Genomic DNA, 16,642 nt, shown 5'->3' with positions numbered 1-16,642 from the left:
CTATGACAACCCTCAGTCCGTACTTGGGAAGAAGACAACTGGGAAATAAATCGAAATGAAGAATGTAGATGATTTCTAGTGAGCGTAACATGGCTATACTTCCTGGAGTATTTAATGTATTAAAAGTAACTTGATGTAGTGAATTAAATGGTACCCCCCACAAAGATATATTCATGCCCTAACCTCCCCAAGCCTGTGAATATGACCTTATTAAGAAAAATGATCTTTGTAGATGAGTTAAGTAAGTTAAGAATCTTGAAATGAGGTCATCCTGGATTTATTCCGGGGGGCCTTAAATCCGATGACAAGTAATGAGTCAGATGAGAAGAGAGACACAGAGGAAGAGAAGGCCATGTGAAGACAGAGGCAGAGACTGGAGTTACACAGCTACAAGCCAAGGGCCACCTGGAGCCACCAGAAGCTAGAGTAGGGAAGGAAAGTCTAGAGCTTTCAGAGGAAGCAAGGCCCTGCTAGCACTTTGGGTTTGGATTTCTGGCCTTGGGAACTGTGAGAAAATTCTGTTGTTTTGAGCCACAAAGTTTGCGGTAATTTGTTATAACGGCTCTAGGAAATTAAGACACTTGTTGATTTAAAATCATTGTTTTGCTGCCTCTCGGGGATAATTTGTAATGGATATGACAGGATGGCAGAGTACAGTGAGCACTGGATTGAGAGTAAAATGCTCTGAGTTCAAAAAGGGAAGGATACAGCCATACAACTACCTTCCCAAATGTAAACATACTTGGCAGTTTTTTGCATAAGTCTTTCTGCAATTTTCTGTGCAAATATAAGCTTACATATACTTATTCTTTAACACAAGTGGGATTATACTGTTTTGCCTCTTGTTTTTTCTGCTTAGTATTTCATGGACATACTATACATTGGCCACAAAAAGATTTGCTCATTTTTTGATGGCTACAATATTTTCATTGTATGGCTCTACCACGATTTATTTAACCATTCTCAATAGAAGGACTTTTAGTTTATTGCTGGTGTTTTGCTATTTTAAACAACTGGTACAATGGCAGCAGTTTACATATATCTTTGTGTATTTGACAAAAATTTTTAGAAATGGAACCTGTAGGTCAAAGCACATGTGTTATCCAATCCCAGAAGTATTGCACCCAGTTTTACTCTCACAGGGTTTGAGAGGACCCATTTCCCCACATCACTAACCACACCAGGTGCTAGCAACAATTTTAATTGCTACTGGCCTATATTTTTCATATTCCTTAGATGTTATTGGGTGGGGATGGGGAGGGGAAACTTCTTTGCCTGGAATATAACCTAAAACTCAAATAAAAACTAATTAATGTTATTTCTCTTATCTAAGGGAAAAATATCCTCCCCCCACTGATAGATTATGTTGTAACTTTGTTCCCTCAACACTGACATGTACCATTGGGTTAATCCCAGCCATCCCTCATCGCCTTTCAGGGGATTCTCACTGTGACCTGAAAAATATTTTGACTTTCCAAATCCTGGTGTGATGACTTGAGTGAATTTCATGCAGCTCCATTAATCTTCTGCCAGATAAATTTGTCTGTAGCACATCATACCTGAGGTCTCTGCTCCAACTGACTGGGATTTTATTTGGTGATTGTTTGATGTTGATTGACAACATTCCTGGAAATAGATGCAAACTTGATACCCTCAACCAGAGTGCCTGCCTGAGCAGGCTGCTGTATTTCTTTGAGATAACTTGCCTCTTTTTAACCCTGATTTTGTATGTGTGCCCTTGGGCTTCTCAGTTGCATAACAGATCCAGGTCCTAAAACCTCCTTTTTTGGCCAAGTCCTCATTTCTAGGAAAGTCACGTGGAAAGAACATGTTGGAGGGACCCACGTGACCTCCTTCTTACCCCAGTTTATTCACTACTATTTGCAGAGCTCTGTGACTGACACCCGAACAGCAGATTTGCGGTTCTGCAGATCCACCATTCTCACTGCATCCTTGCCAGGAGCACTGCAGCCTGTGATCCCACCAGCTCCCGCGCTCTGCGGTGCTTTTCTCTCTGCATGGCTGCTCCAGGGCACCGTCACCAGCTGGCTGCCTGTCAGCACTGTGAGATGTAAATGTCCTTGTGCTTCCAGCCCTTCTTTACCATTTCTTGACATTTTGCTGTAATCTGGAAATGGAGATAGAAGATGCTCTAAATTCCCCACCTCTGTTCCCCACGGTGGGAGTGGAAGGGGATGCTGCAGGCTGTTTCTTAGAATAGATTTTAAATGCTTTCTAAAAACCAATTAAGAATTTCATGTTATGTTTATTTTACCCAGTAAAAAGAAAAACAAAAAATAACAACCTCCCCTTAAAAAAACAAAGAAATAAGTAAAGAGCTAGGAGTGGCCCATTATTTTCTTTCCCAAAAAGCCACCTAAATAAGATATTTGACCCTGGTGTTGTCGCTCCCCTCTGCATTTTTATGTGTCTAAATAGAGAAACATGGGGGCAATTGAGCTTCTCCTTGGCAGGCTTCCCTGCTCTGCAGGGCGCTGGTTAGCTCTGTTAGAGATGCACTGTGGTGTTGGTCCTGGGGACATAGAGCATGTCCTCCTGTGGATCTCACTCGGGCAGCACATGACTAGATCCGGAATTTGAGCTTCTGAAACTTTTGTCTCCTGGTTATGGTAGAGCCATGGATATTTTCACCTCTCCATCCTCTCCAGCCTTCCCTTCTGCATACTTCATACTATTGGATCACACAATATAAAATGGGAGTCATAATGAGCAAAGTGCATTGTCCAGACCTTTCATTCTTAGAAGCTTCTCAGCCTAGCTACTTCCTCTCTGGACCTTCAGGAAAGGCTGCCTTCTGTTTCCCATCTCCTCTTCCCAGCAGCTCTGCCGCACCTCACAACTGACAAGAAATGGCAGTTTATCTTTTTCATACCACAGCCCACAGGGCAGGGTCTGGGCAAGGACCTGAAAAAAGATGAAATAAGTGAGAAGTGAAGCAGAGTGGCAAAAACTGGATGAGGGTCTAAGATGGAGGTGAAAAAAATCACAGAGAAGGATTTTGACCCCAGCAATGTGGCCAGATTACTGTACCTTTTTACATGCTGTATTAGAGATGCATTAGTAGCCGAATCGCCATTTACTCGAGCCTACCGGTGTCTGGAAATTACTTTAAATACCATTTAGTAGCATTTAGATTATTGTATTATAACACAGTACCCATTGAAAGGATTATTAAGCTCATATTTGCAGTGGCCTGGGAAAAAAATAATAAAACTGATCTCTTCCAAAGATGACTCCCACAATTGCCTCTTCAGCAATTATTCATTTAGAAGCCTCTGCCTACATTAGAACATGAGATAAATGGGCATATGCTAATATAGAGCTCTGCCATGGGTTTCTCCTTTAGGAGTAGATGGCTCTCATTACTGACCAATTGATACCCAAAATTCTGGACCCCATTTCCTTTAGTTTGGTGTCATTGTTATATTGTTTGTTCTGCCAAAGTAATTTCTTTTCCTTTCTTTATACCTGTTGCTCCTCTGAAAATGGCTTTCCAAAGCAGTGTTGTCAATAATAAGCCAATGGTCAAAGCTCTCTGCTTGCCTCTGAAAATAATACCTCATTAGGCAGTAGATCTTAGCTCTTCACTATGGAATGGGGGATTTTAGAAAAAGCAACACTTTTCATGGCTCACAGAAGCCCATAACTCACTGGAGGGAGATACTGTTGCAGAGTTAATCCTGGTAAGCTTCTCAGCAGGCACCTGAAAGTTGCAACAGGTTAGTGGTGTGCTCGAACTGACTTGGGTAAGCTTGGAAGAGCCGATGTTGAACATCTCTTCCCAATTCCAGGGTCAGCGACCTGATAGTACTTGTAATTGGCTAGGAAAACTGAGAAAGGCTACAAATTAGAATTTCCTTCCTCTGTCCCTTCCTTATTCTCTGTCTTTTCTGGTTTTCACAGAGCTGATTATTAAATATTTGCCACACCCAACCACTTCCATAGACTCTCCAGAGTCAAACAGTTCCCCAGACATAGCTGGGTAAAAACCAAGATTTGTTCATTGCTGCCAGAGGCTCACAGTGAAAGTGAACTGGCCTGTTCCCTGGGGAGCAGCACCCACTCTAACACCAGGCTCGTTATTTCTATGCAGCTCATTCATTCCAACACCTATCCCTTCAGCTTCTCACATATTCCTCTGGATCATAACCAAGAAATTCCTGCAATGGAAGTACCATGAGCCTGATTATATTTGGTTTTGAAAGGGAAAAAAAATTCCTTTCAGTAATTTAATTATGAAAGCTATTGAGGGGTTGGGTGCACAGTTCAGGGTTTTGAGAGCTGGAGGAGCACGGGAAAGGATTGCTTCTGTTATTACATCTATTGTTTTTCTGAACACTGAAAAGCAGGACAAGACCCAACATCTGTTGTTAATTCCTTTAGCTTAAGGCTTTAATTATTATTGAGTCAAAAATTTTATTATTTAAACTCTTATCGTCACTCTAATGTGAAGGGGAAAGATGTTGATGGGGGAATGAAAGATACAGAGGAAAGAGGGTTCATGAGAATGGAGCTCCCAAATCAAAGTTTTCTCACTTTATTTTCTTATAATAATTTCTAGAACTAGCTTAAGCTATAATATTATTGTTTAACTAATAGTTTAATTACACAAGCATATTGTTCAAAAATACTGAAGTAGCACAAAGAGTACAAAATGAAAAGTAAAGTGCTCTCCCATCCATGCAGCTCCCCACCTCCCTGTTCATAGTTAGATAATGCCAAAATTTTATTGTGTACCTTTCCAATTAAAAGTAGAATATTTGAATGCTAACTATACTATTGCATTTGATTATGAAATTAATTATAAGCCCACAATAGTTTCAGTTTTTTTTTCCAAATGTGCTTTTACTCAGACATACAGACATCAAACAATGCTTATTAATATTAAAAACCTGGCTAGTTTGCTGTATTAATTACAAAAACCTGTGGTTTTGCTGCTTTCCCTTTGGAATCTTTGTTTCAACTTAACCTGAATACAGTTGAGAAAATGCCTGGGAGGTGAGAATCCAGAGCTGACTTAGCTTCTTTGGCAGGACTTCTTGCCCTGAAAGATACATGATTCCAGAAGAGTACACCCTGCCCACCTCCCATATCTTCCTACATCATAGCTTACTGGATCCATAAAACTGACACCGCCGCTGCTCCTACCTCTCAGAGCAAAGAATTCTTTGGTAGAATCAAATCCATCAAAAATCTCACAGAATATTCATAATGGCAGCCTTCCGATGTCTCCTCTCCAGCACTATTAATGGCCTGTATTTCCTGGTTAGTGTCCTCAAATACTCATTCCTCCACCCTCCCACCGTTTCATTTATCGGACCACATGGCCCATATTGCCAGGGCATCTTCTTTAGAGCCTCCCACTTCCATCTCCCAGGGCTCAGAGTTTGAGATTCACCATGCAATTCACCTCGACCCCCAGCCTCCAATCCCAACTGCTGCTTTGCGTTTGCCTGTTTCTGACTTCCACGCTTGAAGAGGAAAGGATGAAATCCAGATCTTGTTAAAGTGGCCTTTGCAGCCGTCACTTGCTTACCCACAAGCCTGTGGACAGTTTCCCTGTTGGGAGAAGTGGCTGTGCCCAAGTTGCTTGCTAAGGGTTCCTCTGTGGCTGAGGAACCTCCCCTTGCAGGCACTGTTTCCACTGTCACAGTCTCATCTTGTCTCAGCAACAAGCATCTGCTTCCCGCTTTTAGCCTTCAATCCTCTATTGCCCTTTCGTTTTCGGGGTTGCCTCTCAGCTTCCTTGTGCCACACAGGTCCTAAAGCCTGGACAGCCCTAACCTATTTGAGAAAAGCATTATGTTAATCTTTTTTACGTGTGCCAATGATCCCAGAGCATCCTGGAGCAGCTGGGAAGACACTTGAAAGGGTTGTGGTTAAAATGCATGAGTCTTGAGTCATACTTGCAGGGGACTATTTGAGTACTTGACTTAACAGCGCCTCCCCCAGCCTCCATGCTCTTCCCTAGAATGATGTTGCAGGGAATGGCCACCTTTCTGACTAGAATACAGCTCAGATCCTCCAAGGGTGGCTGTGAAGATTAAATTTGCCACACGGGAAATGGTAGCTGGGCCACATAATCTGGCTCTTGTCTGGATTTTGTGCTGATTTTCACTGCTTCTCCTCCTCCCCATCATGCTAATCTAAGGATTGGAAGTTAGAGACCCTGGTTCATTCTGGCTTCAAACGTGGACATTGATTTATTCAATAAACATTCATTGAACACCTGCTATACGCCAGACATTGTTCTAAATGCTAGCAATACCAAGGAAGATTCTCGATCCTCCTCAGCTTCCCTATAGTACAACTGAAAGAGGAATGGAATGTTTACATAAGAATGGATATTAATAGCAGAGACATAAATACAGAGAACCCAAGAAATTGAAATTATCTGGTTTACAAGATACACTTGATCTTAGGGGCTCATATATCAGGCCACATGTGAAATCTCAGCCTCAATATTAGACTCACCACTCAGGAAACCATTTACATAAATCTAGTGCCCTTGAAGCATAGGCCCCACTGCTCAAGTCTCAGAAAGATAGTATTTCCTCTCCCTGCAGCTTAAAGTCTGTCTCGCTCTGCAGGAGGCAAAGCTGATAGGAAGTCATCGTGTGTTATTTGGTTGCACGATAGCCTGCCTTTCTTTTTTCCTACTTGATCTAAGAAAGATTAAAAAAAAAGAGAGAGATATGTTCATCTCCCATTTCTTGTATCTTTCTTTCAACTTCTACTTGTATTTGCATTTGCGTTTGTTGACTTTAATACATAGTATATTTGGTTCGTACAAGTTCAGGGCAGCCGTTCTTTCTTTGGAGAATGAAACCATGGCCAAGAAAAATAGCTGCCTTTCTTCTGTTTTATGATTTCTGATGTGAATTTTACTTTGATAATATTTTGATTCTTGCTTCCTTTATATTTTCAGCTTTTTAAAATATACTTATGATCCTTTTTATTTTTGAGTCATATTTTTAGATATGTCTCTTTAAAGTAGCATATAAATGAATTTTGTTTTCCATGAAATATTTTTCTTTTAATAGGGAAAGTAATACATTAACCAAAAATATGTGAGACATCTTGGGTTACAAACTGTGTCTTTCAAAATTTCTATTGTTCCATTATAGTCTTACATAGTATTACAGAGGCAACCTGATTATTTTATGGCTTTGTAGAAAACTTATTTTGTCTGTCAGGATGTTTACAGAGCAGTGGTTCTAAAAGTGTGGTTTGTAGACCCATGGGGGTCCCTGAGACCCTTCAGGATGTCCATGAAGTCAAAACAATTTTCATAATAGTACTAAGATATTCTTTTCTTTTATGGTGTTGACATTTGCAGTAATTGTGCAAAAACAATGATGCTTTAGCAAGAGTCAAGGCAGTGGTACCAAACTGTGCTGTTAGTCATTGTATATACTATTTGCTAATAAGGGGGGTGACACATAAGGCACTTCTGCAGCCCACCTGAGTATGACAACCTTGAGGAAAATCACGTGGGCAATTGTTTCAGTAGCAAACTGAACTAGCCACTTTTTCATGAAACACTCCTTTCTACTTGAAAAAAACAACTAGCAGGCAAACTATGCTAAATCAAATTTGGGTATTTGTCAGACATTTTCTTTCAGATGGACTGAATGAACCATCACTTGGAGGAAAGGAACTGGCAGTATTCGTTGTCAGTGATAACATTCAAGCTTCCAAGTTAAAAACTAGAGCTTTGGAAAACTTTTAACCACCACTGTGATCCTGTTAGTTTTCCAATACTTAGACTTTTCTGATGGTATCAGTGGTGATATTAACAAATGTGATCTTAAAAACTGTAAAAGGAAATGTGTCCACATTTGGAAGATCTGTGTAACTCAGGGAAACAATATATTTTCCAAAAGACTGCTGAATGGTGTTATAATATACAGGAAAAGGTCCATTCAAAGTGTAAGATAGACTAATGGATTTTGCTATAACTGAGTCTAAAAAGTTATTTAGTATGATTTCAGTTTCCATATTACGATTAACCTTTAAAAACTGCCACATTTCAAGTTTTGGTGCAGTATTTTTTAAATATCTACAATTGTCTGAAATGGCTATTGAAATACTGTCTTTTACAACTACATATCTGAGTGATACTAGATATTTTTCACACACTTCAACCAAGATAACGTATTAAAACTGAGTGCAGAGGAAGATATGACTCTTCTGTCTTTTACTAAGTCATATATTGAAGAGATTTGCAAAAATATAAAGCAATGTCACTCTTCCCATAATTTTTTTTGTTTTGGAAAATATAGGGCTTTTTCATAAAAACATGCTATTTATGTTAACATAAAAATGTGCTATTTATGTTAACATGTAATGGGATTTAAAAAAATAAATACATAAATTTTAAAAAATACATAAATTAAAAAATTTCTCTATTTTAATTTCTACTATAGTAAACATTGATAGGTATAATCTATATAAACAAAGTCTCTTGGGGTCCTGAGTACTTTTTTAAGAATGTGAAGGCATTCTGAGACCAAGAAGTTTGAAAATTGTTGCTATAGAGTATCAAACCTTGTATCAACAGTAGTGCCAGGGTGTGACCAAAAGTGAGTCTTTTTGTGGACTTTACCTGGGTGAGCCACCTTAATCTATAAATCATTTTTTTCTCTGAGGCGTATCAAATATATATATATATATATATTTGATTATTGCTTGTTACTTATTTACTCTCCTTTAGGGACACCGACTATTTACATGTTGTCTCTTCATTCTCTGTCTTCCTCATCCTCTCTCTCATCAGTTTTGTTTCTTCCTTTTATTCTGTGGATTTTAAGTCTGCTACTGTAACTGTTCTTTCTATATTTTATACATCTCTCTTTGAAACTTGTTATGCTGCCTTTTTATCCTAACATTTTACCTCCTCATGGCTTTCAATTTGTTTCATAGAGGCAATGTGTTCCTCCTGTATGGTTCATTTCAAATAGTTTCCTGATAGTTTCTTCTGGATTTTACAAGAGAACATTATTTTGGAAATAGAACTTTCCTCTAAGTCTCTTTTAAAATTATACACTATTTATTTTTTTGGCTCAGGCTGGATTTTATTTTATTACTCTTCCTTTTTAATGTTTCTCTTTGCTAATCTTTAAGAAATTCCTTTCAAATTCGTTTTATTTTCAGAAAACACAGTATTTGGCTGAGGTGACATTGGCCTTGCTCACTGCCTCTTCTGTGGCAATTCCTCCTCTTCTCAAATCTACATCTGAAATGTACAATGACATGCACTGAGCCTTAGTCCAGTTTCCAACTTCCTGTGGGCTTTCAGCTAGTTCAAAGCTTCTTTACCAATGTAGTATCTTCTCTTTTATCTGCAACTGATGCTTGGTGTCTGTGAACCAACACAGTACGTGAGAAACTGCAATTCTTGTCTTAGAACAAATATTTTCCACTGTCCACCCTACCTCCCACCTTTTACTTAGAAACTGCAATCACAAGAATTAACTGTGCCATCACTGTTACCCTTCATCTTCCTCTTGTCCAGATCCTGTATCTCTGACAGGTATAATCTGAAGGTTGGGAGCAAGGATGATAAACAGAGTACTCAGGTTGCCCCATAATTCATCATACCTTGAGATGAATTCTGATTTTTGTTTTCAGTAGAATTCAACCCGCCCATATTTATAAGTCAGCAAGGATTCACTGCCAGATATTGGCAATGGGTTATCTAACAAATTTAGTTTTCAGTATAGATATGAGTTTTCCTCTTTTTTCTGTATCTTCATAAATACTCTAGTTTGATGTTGAGAGACAATGTAGTGGATGCTAATAGATGCTACTTTGAGATTGTTGGCTATATTAAACCAATCTCTAAGTTACTATAACTCTGTGAACCCTATGAAATAGCCCTACACGTGATTTCTTCTACTGAGGATACAGATAAAACTTCTTACAGGATGAACAGGGTATCTAATTTCCCTCTTAAGATGGCTGGGGCAGTCTCAATGTGGATGACAACCAGCTAGACTAATGTCAAGATTGGGTCCAGGGTTTTAGGCTTTTTGAGCTGTTTAAAGCAGATGACACCATGATGTAAGTATGAAAGTTGGGGAAAAGACTCAAGGGTCAAAGCAGAAGAGGCAACTTAGTCATTAGGTCTAAGAAGTGAGCAAAGGGCTAGATATGCCTAATGAAACTCCAGGTCATTCATTCAGCAATACTATTTCATAAATGTTCATTGATTGTAAACTATATTATTAATGTTCAAGCCAAGGAAATGTAGACATCAAATAGGAAGCAGGAATAAAACGAGTAGGGGACATCTAGAACTTTTGTTGGAAATAAGTCTGTGATGCCCAAAGCTTTTTTTTTTTCCCAGGTGCTGGGTATCCAGATTTTAAAGATAGAGGATCAAGATAAATACTGAGAGAGATTTCCATGGCATCATACACATCCTGTGTATCTCTCTATTTGATCGATCAGTACCAGCTGGATTCAAAACAAACCCAATTTGTTCAAAGAAGAAACTGGCCTTATGTTCCAAATATAAGGAACTCAGCATTAGGTTCTACCAAAAGGCTTCTGACCAGCCTCCCAAAGAAACTGACCAGCTATTCTCTCTTTGTCCCTAAAGTGGGAAGAAACATTCTGACCTATTATATCCTTTGAATAAACATGCCAGGTTATGTCTGTTTGCAAGTGATTTCTGGAGAATCCTTGTCCCACTTGTGACTGTCTCTTAGTAAAAGCCAGGATGAAGAGGTAGATACAGTTAAATTCAAGTCAAGCTCCTTTAGAGAGGCTCTTATCATTACTTACATGAGGAGTAGCTCTTACATGATACTTCGAGAGGTGCTCCTAGCTCATTCTCTTAGCTTCTCTGCCACTACTTTTGGATGCAGCTCTCCTTTTCAAACATTGACTTAGGATACGTGCAACTTAATGAAAAGAAAGCCAAAGAGAAATGAAAGCTTTAAAGCACATCATTATGCAGATGCTTCTGCTGCTCACAGAACAAGAAAATAAAGGTATATGTAGCAGTCACAAACTTAGGGTGGACCCCAGAGGACAGGAGACATTGCTGATCAAAGGATGACAGTAACATGGCATCGGTTTCCCAAGGGAGATTGTGCAGCTTCAGTAGTAGGTTTTTGAAAGGAATGGTTGACAATAATATTTCGTGTAATATGTGAATGAAGTTCTATCTGGAGATAGAGCAAAGTACGTGATAATTGTCCTCTGCCCGTCGTTGCCAATAGTGATTATAAATCACAGAACTAATTATTCATCCACCTGGAAAAGAACTCTTGCCTTTATTTTCTTCTCCCTTAAGCAATGAAATCATTACCCTTTTCTGAGTTGAAATCTGTTCACAGGTTGCTTTTTTGGTACTGATTTTGCTATTCACTTACCAGGCTGATGAAAGTATATGTATCCCATAAGGCCTTTTAATTGTAATGAAATCCCAGAACTCCTCCCTCAAACAAACAAACAAAAATCAAGGTAAAAATTAGGTCACAGCAGGATGAAATGACGATAAATTGTTCAGTGCTTGTGTTAAAGGTCAGGCCCCAAAAGCTTTCCAAAGGTACCTTCCAGGCTTCTTCCAGGGCCAGACCAAACACCAATCCTCGATAAAACAATCAGAGATCGGAACTATATAGTTTTTTATGCCTCCAAAATAGCCTGACAAAACTCAACTGTACTTTCTAGATACCTTAATTCTATGATTTGTACTATTTGGTTTCACAGAAATTAGCTGTGATACATAATGCCTTGATAATGATGCAATGTTAATAGGATTTTTTTTCCTCCAGGCCTCTCCTACATATGCCCAAATTCCATCTCTTCTGACTATTTCATAAGTCTCCGCCAATAAGCACTCACTCCTGAACATGTTATAAAGACTTTGTGTTGTGCTGACAAGTTGCATGGTTACCTCTTATCATGAAGTTTACTTCCACTTCTTCCTCTCCTACTCACCCTCCAGTTCTCAGCTTAATGTTTCCTTTCTCAAACAAGTTTTCCCTGATGTTCCAGATTAGATGAAGTACCCCTACTACCCACTGTGTGTCCAACTGCATTTGTCTTGGACATCTCTCATCGTAAGTGCAGATACTTGTACAGGTCTGCGTCTCACTAGATTCAAAGTTCATGAAGGTGGGAACCTTGTCCAAGTTCACTGCTCTATTCCCAGTATCTAACACAGTGCCCAACACTTAGCAAGCATTCTACAAATGTTTGAAATCATTCATCCATTAGTAAATTTTGAAAATACCCATGTCACCATTAACAGTGAAGGTCAATAATACTTCATTTTACTACCACATACTCGAGTTTTCAGTCTTAATATTCTATTTCACAATTAGTATTTATTTACAATTCCTTCCACCCTGATCGTTTTCCTTTATCAGGGATGGTTTCTGATTTTGCTTTTGGTTTTGTTCTTTTTCTTTCCCTCCCACTACCACCCCTCTTCCTGGCTCTTTTAGCTTAGAAAGAAGTAAAATTCTTATAGAAGGTTCTTCCTGGAGATATTGTGGTCTCTCTAGAACTGAATTTACTCAACAGATATAAATCCATAAATCCATAAAGATAGGCAAGACCAGTCTTCCTTGGAACCATAGTCTCATTTCTGGAATTTTGTAAGGAAATCTTGTTTACACCCAACCTCTTTGGGATGCTGATAATTGCATTAGCAGGTGGGTTGTTGAATTTCACAGAGATGTGACTTTAAATGTAAGGCCTTACAGGAGAAATTGTACTTTAATTCAAGTCTTTTTTAAGGTCTTATCATCTTTTTTGAGAATGTTTGAAGGACAGTGGTGGCGACCTGGGGTGGGTGGAGTCAGGAGGAGGTGCTGGAGGAGAAGCCTTCCTGCATCACCACTTTGCTGAGGGCTGGCCTGACTGCTCATCTGTGACCCGCACGGGCTTTGTTCAACACATTTTGGTAGTTTAGTAACATCTGAGAAGCTGCCATGTGCAAGGGGTTGGTGCTTTTTCTATAGCCTGTATGCATGGAGACTGCTTACCTTGGAGCAGATCTTTCTCCTCAGAGGACCTTTAGAACAGCCCTCTTAGTTAGGAAAATAGACAAGAATATATTTATTGCTCTTGAGGAATGCTGTGACAGAGCATCTCTGGCTTCATAAAGGCCATCTTACCCAATACTCTCTGGTAGATTGAACTCAGAGGTCTCTGGGTGGCTTCGGAGAGGGAGGTAAATTTATAAGCAGGCCAAGGAATTTCCTGCAAGGAAAGGAATGGAGACTTGACCTCTTCCCTTTTGAAGAGTAATGATGTTATTACCTCTAATAACTTGAAATGATATCAGGTCAGTCTGAAAAAAAATTTTTTAAGAAAAAGTAAAATCAAAATTACCAAGAGCTACCAAAGAGGAACTCACCACGAGGGAAGACAGAGTACAGGAATGGAAAGGAGATGGCAGTGGAAAAACCATGGCCTCACTGTTGAAAGCCTAGGTAAAAATCTGAGAACCCTGGAGCCTAGGCTTCTGGTGACATGGGATGAATACACTTGAGATTAACACTCAGGAGAAAGAATGTTTTCTCCCTCAATAATCCTTGAAGCCTCCTTTATACTTTAAACAGAGACAGTACCATACTGTGCCAGCTCTTCTGTTTTGTAGAACAACACCAGGTGGGAGCCATGGGAAACACAGAACAAAATCTAGGTTCTCACCAGTGGACTAGATTCCCTACTTTCTTCTTTCTCCATAAGAAGTTGAAATTGAACGTATGCTTTCTAGAGTGAGTAAACCCATAGCATACTTAGATAGCTGGGGCAAAAATGGCCCTAAGGGGTAAATTTTCTGCTTATCTGGGTGGATAGAGGATTGAAAAATTAATATAAATAAAAATAATTTAAGAAATATATATATATATCTGCAAATCTTCCCCAGACTAGTGAAGCAGGTTGAGCAGAAGATAATTAACATAGCAGGTCTGAGATTGTTACCCTTAGAACGGCCTGTTTGCAAGATTGGCCCTTGGCTAGGCGTCTGGTGACCTGGATTTCAGGAACGTTCCCATGACTCTAACTGATAAGAGGGTCTCATTGTGTCTAAACTGTTTGTGCAAACAAGATGCTTTATACTGAATATCTGTTTTCTTTCTGGGGTGTGGGGGTGCCTCACAATTTGGTACATGCTAAGCAGAGGGTGTCTGTGTGACCAGTCTCAATGAAAACCTGGGGCCCTGAGGCTCTAATGAGCTTCCCTGGCTGATAAAGTGTCATGTGTGTTGTTACAACTCGTGTCTAGAGGAATTAAGTGTGCGACTCCACTGTGAGAGGACTTTTGGAATTTTGTACCTGATTTCCTCCAACTTTGCCTTGTGTACTTTTCCCTTTGCTGGTTTGGCTTTGTATTCCTTTGCTGTAATAAATCGTAGCCATGAGTGTGACTGCATGCTGAGTCCTCCTCGGGGATCCCCAAACCCAAGGTGTTGTCTTGGGCAGCCCCAACACACAAGTAAAACATATAAGTAATATCAATCACATGGGACACCACTTTTTCAATGGGGTTATTAAATTTTAGCCAGATATTTCCATTAATATTTTAAAACATTTTCTCATGTCTATGTATTATGGTATTTTGTTGTCGTTGTACAGATTTCAACTCGGTTTAAGAATGAGGGCTCAGGACATATGGCTTTTGTAAACTACTTAAATCCTACACACAAAGTATACAATATTTTATATTAAAGCAAGAAAAATAACTGAATGCAACATATTTATAGCAGGAAACTTCCCTCATGCTTTAAAACTGACCCAATTACGTTAGTAATTCAAGAAAATCTGCTGATATGTGGTACCACCAGCCTAATGAAGACTATTGAAAAGTCTGCTAAATAATTAATCAAATCAACTCCAAAATAAAATCTTACTCAAAGTAGTCCAACGTCTTCCACTACATACATACATTGCTTTTTTTTCACTCTTACATTAACCCAAATAATTGCAACAGAGGCTGGCTTTGTGTATTTTTATCGTATTATAGTCCGACCATTCTCTTCCTTTTCTTGGTCTCCAAGCTACAAGAAAACAGACTACTAGGGACCTGCCTGCAACCCAACTAGTCAGTAACGTGTGGGGCTAAACAGGGCCTGTCATTCTTATACTTCTTCCTTTGGTGAATCATCATGACTCATTGATCCATGAATTAAATTTTAAATTATTTTGAAGGGAGAGAGAAAATGTTGGTCCTGTGAAAATTCATTTTGTATTCAATTGCTCACAAGATTATAAAGTTTCACACTGACCTTCCCTTGGTTAAGAAAAACACGATGCTGTGTTTTACCAATTCTAAGATACATATTTTTTCAAATCTTAATCTCTTGAATCAGGATTCATTTTATAATCAACAGCATATCAATGGTTTGATTAGCAGCATTGTTTTCCCTTACTGGTACATAAAAAAATAATGTCTTCTGTAACTAACACTATTGGCTGCAAGATGAAATACAGTAGGCAAGTTTAAAGTGCCTATGAATTCAAGTAAAAATGCGGTTGGATATCTTCCCGCTGCCCTCCCAGTTCTACTCTCCTCTTCCTCACCTTGCTCGGGGCCTGGGGAAGCTGAATACTGTACAAGGCATCATCCAGGCTCCCTTGCCCTACTGCTTTTGGTTGGATTTGGTTATTGGGAGGCACTTGCAGGCAAGCTGGAGGGCAGGAAGAGAGTGCAGTGGGTTATATGTTCCCATCCCCCTGCCCCAGCAGGGTCACTGTGGGCTGGCTGGGTCCCTCTGTCAAAGGCCAAGGCTACTGTCAGTCCATCCATCCCTCTTCAAGTTGCTCTCTGTCCTTGATCCTTGAGATCTAGTATTAGTGTCACCTTTCAGGTGTTACCAGCACTGGGCACTGCACCATCTCTTGGGATGCCCACACATTTATAAATAAGTCCTTCATTAATCTCTCCTCATATTTCCAATCTGAGTATTCCATCTGTTTCTGCCAGGACCTGAACTGCTACATACATTCTTTACCCCTTGCTTCTTATGAACCAGAAGCATCTACATTAGCTGAGAGCTTTTTAGAACTATTGATGCTTGGGCCCCTCCCAGACCTCCTGAAAGAAAAATCTTCATTTTAACAGCGTCCTCAGATGACTTGTGTGTACATGAAAGTTGGAAAATCACTCATTTAACACATCTGTGGATATAACGAAGTCTAACATTAGAATGTTAATGGCTTATTAAGAGACTGTAATTTGGTCCTCACTATCTCTTGAGGGATGCTTTCCCAACTCTACCTCCATTATTTGAACCAAAGAGAGAATACAAAATCTAAAATGAGAATGTCCTTATTTGGCAAGCCGAGAATCTTATGTAAAAAGTTGTTGATTCTCATCTCAAAATAATTTCATTTTAAATTCAGCAGAACACTTGGAAGGAAAAGCAGAGGAAAACAGGACTTACAGATATAGTCATGAACAACAACTAGGTCCATCTATGCCAAACACCATTAAAATAAGAAAACAGTAGAGTTAACAGACAAACATCTTTGCCATATTGCAAAGAAGTATTGGTAATTGGAGCCTCATTTGTCAGCCCTAAGCCATTCATATTGATTTTCCTACTTCTGCAAACTGGAAGTTTTGGATGCAGAATGAAGAAATAATTGT

The sequence above is a fragment of the Camelus ferus genome, chromosome 4, assembly GCF_009834535.1.
Source record: "Camelus ferus isolate YT-003-E chromosome 4, BCGSAC_Cfer_1.0, whole genome shotgun sequence".
Classification (NCBI taxonomy): Eukaryota; Metazoa; Chordata; class Mammalia; order Artiodactyla; family Camelidae; genus Camelus; species Camelus ferus.
The sequence above is the reverse complement of the archived record's forward strand: the minus strand, read 5'-3'. Positions refer to the sequence as shown.